The sequence below is a fragment of the Arachis ipaensis genome, chromosome B2 (assembly GCF_059453495.1).
Source record: "Arachis ipaensis isolate K30076 ecotype BB chromosome B2, ASM5945349v1, whole genome shotgun sequence".
Lineage (NCBI taxonomy): Eukaryota > Viridiplantae > Streptophyta > Magnoliopsida > Fabales > Fabaceae > Arachis > Arachis ipaensis.
Genome location: NC_142437.1, coordinates 16,468,774 through 16,473,817, shown reverse-complemented (window position 1 = coordinate 16,473,817; position 5,044 = coordinate 16,468,774). Strand labels below are relative to the sequence as shown.

Below are 5,044 nucleotides of genomic sequence, written 5' to 3'. Positions count from 1 at the left end.
TCTAAAATCTTTTAATTTTTTTGGGTCAGTGACCTCTAAAATTTTGAATAAGAAAATAAAGATATATGTGTTTTTAATTATTGGCGAACTTCATGAATGGACTTAATTCAAGGTAAGGCCACGTCCAAAAAAAAAAAAAAAAACTTACTTACAACACAAGAAGCTACTGAAGCTAACTTGGTTCAAGTTAAATTAAGTTAGAAATAGCTATTTATGACCAATGAAAGACACCTTCGAGAGACTTCTCCAATAGTGGAGCTTCAAATCTCCAGTAGTGGAATTTATCTTGAACGATAAGCGAAGCTTTGATCTCATTAGTATACTAAACTCATATTCTCAACAAATATCAGAGTTCATCATCTTTTAACGAGAGTACTAACAGCCATCAAGAAAGATACAAGTTTTGAAGGCATAGGAGAGGATGTGATTCATTTTGATGAGCTCCCGTTCAACAGAAAGCTGCTTCCAATCAGGAATTGGTTGGCAGAGTACTTACAGGTAAATCACTCAACATGACTTAAGTATGAAAGACCATTTTTTAAATATGAGGTGATCTACAAAGGGTGGTTATCATTAATGCTGGATCTAAATCTTTTATTTTGAATTTTAAAAGTCAAGATAAAGTAGGTAGAGCATATGGGGAAATGGATCTTTTCCATTTTTTTTTGTCACTGGAGAGAATAAAGTGTAATCTCCCATCTTTAATTCTACAGGTGGGATTAGAAATAAATGTGAGAGAGAATGCAATGAAGGGTGAAATCTTTCACTGCATACCATCCAGTTTTTTTTCCATTGGAGAGGATCCACTCCCAGCATATGGTGGACCATAAAAAATAGAAGACCACAGAATCTTCAGTATTGGAATCTGAATCTATACAATCAGCTTTCTATTTGGATTCAAATACATGGACTACCATACGTCGACGAGCCACCGCGACCCTCTTCTTCCTTCTCCCCTTCGCGTGCTCTCTGTCCTCCTCAGCCACACCAACCCTCTTCTCCTCTCTCCATCTCACTCGCAAAACCACCGAACCAAGCCCACCACCACAGGGCCGCCAGCAACCATAATCGCCAGCGAGCCACCGCGACCACCTTTCCCCCTCTCCCCTTTCTTCTTCCTATTCTCTCATCTCTTCTCTGTCCCCTTGCCCCACTCTCCTCTCCTCTGCCACCGAACAGCTGCCGCGCCCCTCAGTGACGGCGTTGCCACCCAACCTTCGCCACTGCGCCCTTACCGGCGTCCCAACCCGTCACCACCCCCTGTCCAAACCCTAACCCAGCCAACCACCCCCGCGACCCTCTACCCTCTTCTCCCCCTCGCGTCTCCTCTCAGCGTCGAACCACCATCGCGAACCAACCTCCCCATGGCCGAACCACCGACCCGTAGCCTCCACCATCGAGGAGCCATGGCGACCCAACCCAGCGCCGCCGCGGCGTCCAGGCCCCTACCCTTCGTGTGAAGCCCTTTCCCCTTCCCCTTGCTCCATCGCTCCTCCCACTGTCTTCGAAGGTTAGAACAGGGCAAAACCTCTGTTTCCATTTCACTGCGTCCTGACCGCTGCCACGTCGCCAGCGCCACCACCAGGCCAGCTGAGTTGCTCCGCCCGTTCCTCACCACCACGTTTCCTTCTCCTTCCCTGCTCCAATTTTCTGCTTCCCAGGTCTCAATTTTTTTCTCTTCTGTTTATTCTGTTTAGTATGTTACAGGTTATTAATTCAGTTTGTTTAGTTAGTTTAGTTAGATTAGTTTAGCTTAGTTGATTAGGTGGTTAGAAAATCTGAGCTGGATAGTGGATTTAGGTTTGTTTTGTTTAATGCTGCTGTTTGGAAATGTTGCTGTTTCATTGATTTTCCCAGTGCTAAATTGGCTTGTCTGATTCTGCTGCACCCCTGTCTCTTGCTGCTGTGCTTTTGCTCATGGCGGTTTGGAGTGAACCAGCTGCTAAATATTGTTAATGGTTGCTTGTGCAGTGATGATTTTTGCTCAATGTATGAATTTAAGTTGTTATTGCTGCTGAGTTCTTGTTTCAATGTGACCTTCATTGTTGGATTCAGTTGGGTGTAATTGTTTGAATTCTTATTGCTTACTTGTAATTGGTTGTTGAATTCAACAAATAGAATACTGCCTGAATCCATCACTTTTGTTCAGTGTGCTGTTTTGGTGCTGTGTTTTAAGCCATTATTTTTGTTCATTGTTCAAAGAAAGCATGCTGCTTGTTGCTTAATTGGTTATGGCTTAATTGTGCATTGCTATTTGCTGCTGTATGTTGGCTTATTTGTCATATGAATTCACATGTGATTTTTGTGTGTTCAGTGTTCGTAGATTCATATGAAACTTGGTTTGATTGAGCAATATTGGAAAATAGGCCAATTTACTGCTGAAAAGCTCCAAGCGCTCTAGCCGCTTCAAAATCTTGAGGCATAGCTGTTGAGTCGTAGAGCAACCAAGACAGGATGATGATGCTGCTGGTTGTGAGGTAGGGGGCTGTGGTGCTGCTGATGTAGAAGGCTGTGCTGTTGCTGTATGGCTTGATTCCCCAGCGGTTACCTTTCTCCTCTTTTTCTTCCCATCAGCCCAACCAGGGTAATCCTTCAGCCAGTCTTCACGAGGGATGAACAAATCCTTGTTGGGTATGATCGGTGTGTAGTCATCCGGATCCCATTCAAGTCCAGCTTTCGCGACCATCTCAGTTATCAAGACTGGAAAGGCTGCCTTCCGCTTAAGAGATACCGGTACTCACCACATGGAGTCCTGATAATCTTGGGTAAGTTGACCGGTTCACCCTCTAAGACAGCCCAAACCAGCACGGCCATCTCCCAAGTAATGGTGGTCTCATGTGTGGTCGGAATGGCAAAGCTGGTTAGAAGTTGTTGCCATATCCGAGAATCAAAAGTCAGCTGTTTAACCGGAAGACCAATTGGCTTAGGCACCTTCCCTACACTCATGACACATTCTGAGTTAGGGATGGCTATCTTTTTCAGCACCCTATCCCAGTCTAAGGCACCCAACTGGCGGTCCACTTGCGCCTTAGCATAAGCACATCTCCCTTTTAGTTTGGGTGGGATTTGGAGAATTTCAGCAATTGCCGCTTCAGTGATAGGAATCTGTTTGCCTCGAACCAGGACGGACTTGAGGTTGACATTATCGAAATTAGCATAAAACTCTATCACCCACTGGACGTTTGTTTCAGTCAACTCTCTATCCATGAAGCCCCACCCGCGGCTCTCAATATGAGAATCCACTAATGCTCGGAGCTCGCGGGGTAGTTCATCTATCTTCAATTCTCTTTCAACATTCAGCTTCTTCTTTTCCTTGAATAAATAATACTGACGAGCAGAATATTTGTTGGCAAACCGAACCGGGTCTTGAGCCGGAACTGCTAAGTCAGGATCCCGGATTAAAGCGACTTGTTCAACTGCTTTCTTAGAAGTAGATGCCGTTTTCTTAGAAGTAGAAGCTGGTTTCTTTGCTTGCGGTTTCCTCATTCTGAAAAATCAAATGTAAAAGAGAATATATTAAAATGTAATTACAAGTGAGGCAAGCAGGATGAGTAAAGCAAATCAGTCAAAATGCAATTTCAGCTCAACAGTGCACTAAAAGGATTTCAAGACAAATGCAAGCTACCACTGAATAAGCAAGTATCAAAAAGCTCAACAGTCACTCAGGAAATTCAAGAATTGAGGCAATATGATGGATTGTGCAAAATCATAAAATACATTTAATGAATTGTGCCAAACAAAGTTAAACATTTTAAATCACACCGTAGCTACAACATGCAATTCAAAATCCAAAGTAATCATAGAAGCACATTCATGAGCAAGTAGTGTATACACAAGAACCGAGTTCAACCAAGTAAGAAGAACAAGCTCAAACACCAATGTGATGCAGTTAACTAACAACACAGGATTCAGTTCAAAAACTTGAGTTCCGTTCCCAATATAACCCAAATCCAATGAAACACACAAAGTCGATGTAACTGGGTTAAATGGGACCAATTTAATGAATCTTGTACTATCAGACAAATGCCTTAATCAACCAAGTAGTCATGCAATCTTCATTCACAAAATCAATCAACCAAGTAATCATGCAATCTTCATTCACAAAATCAGCATCAATTGGACAGAGAGCCGTAATATATTTCAATAATTCAGCAGCGATGCAGTCAATCCAGTTCAAACAAACTAAAATTCAAACTTAAAAAGCGTAACAGCATGTTGAACTACACATGAACAGAGACTAACTCTAATCGGAAAAATCATAACTCTAGCCTAAAAGCAACTAACAGCATCAAGCAATTTAACTAAGCCAAATCACTGGCTAAGAATTAAAATTCTAATTAAAGCTAACGACACGAGATGACAGTAATCAATATACTCTCTGCTTCAATAACAACAAAACTAACAGCATAATGCAGAATTTCAGCAACAGGTCAATGCAAAACAACTTTAATAGTGAATCCGCACAGCCAAATATCACCCAACAATTCAGCACCAAAATGTCACCAAAACCACATAATCAACTGATTTTCCAAGCAGACCAAACAAGAATTTTTCAGCAAAACAGCAACAAAAATCAATTGATCAAAGTGCAAGTTAAACTCCAGAATCCCAGCAACAATATCTCAGAAGTCCAGCACAAGCTCAGTCAAACAATTAACCAAGTGAACCAACAACAATCTATTCATCAAGCATACAGAGTTGAATAATCTAAGGTTAACCAATTTCACATCATGAATAGCAACTCAAAATAACCGCAAACACTTCTATCAAGCATACACACTTGAATGATCTAGGGGTAAACCAATTTAACCCTACCTAAAACAACCTAACAACAGCCTAACAGATTGATCTTAATTAAAACCAAGAAAACCGAAGTAAAGGAAGAGGGAAATAAGCTGTAACCTGTATGAGGAATGATAAACCACTATTTTATGATTTATCTTGTGTTCAATTGAGTGGGTTTATCAAGTCTTTACACACTTATTCATACAGATTACATGAATTTACAATTCCTTCCTAGTTGTTAGAAACAAGAGACTAAACT

The 5,044-nt window shown here is 41.5% G+C and overlaps 1 long non-coding RNA gene across 1 annotated transcript; it reads left to right on the top strand.

The window, feature by feature from the left end:
* The first annotated feature begins 219 nt into the window (after window positions 1-219).
* On the top strand, window positions 220-4,068 carry LOC148573135 (uncharacterized). Its single transcript, XR_015904926.1, has 3 exons — window positions 220-498; window positions 714-1,661; window positions 2,315-4,068. It is a non-coding gene; the product is annotated as an uncharacterized LOC148573135 (long non-coding RNA).
* Window positions 4,069-5,044: the final 976 nt, after the last annotated feature.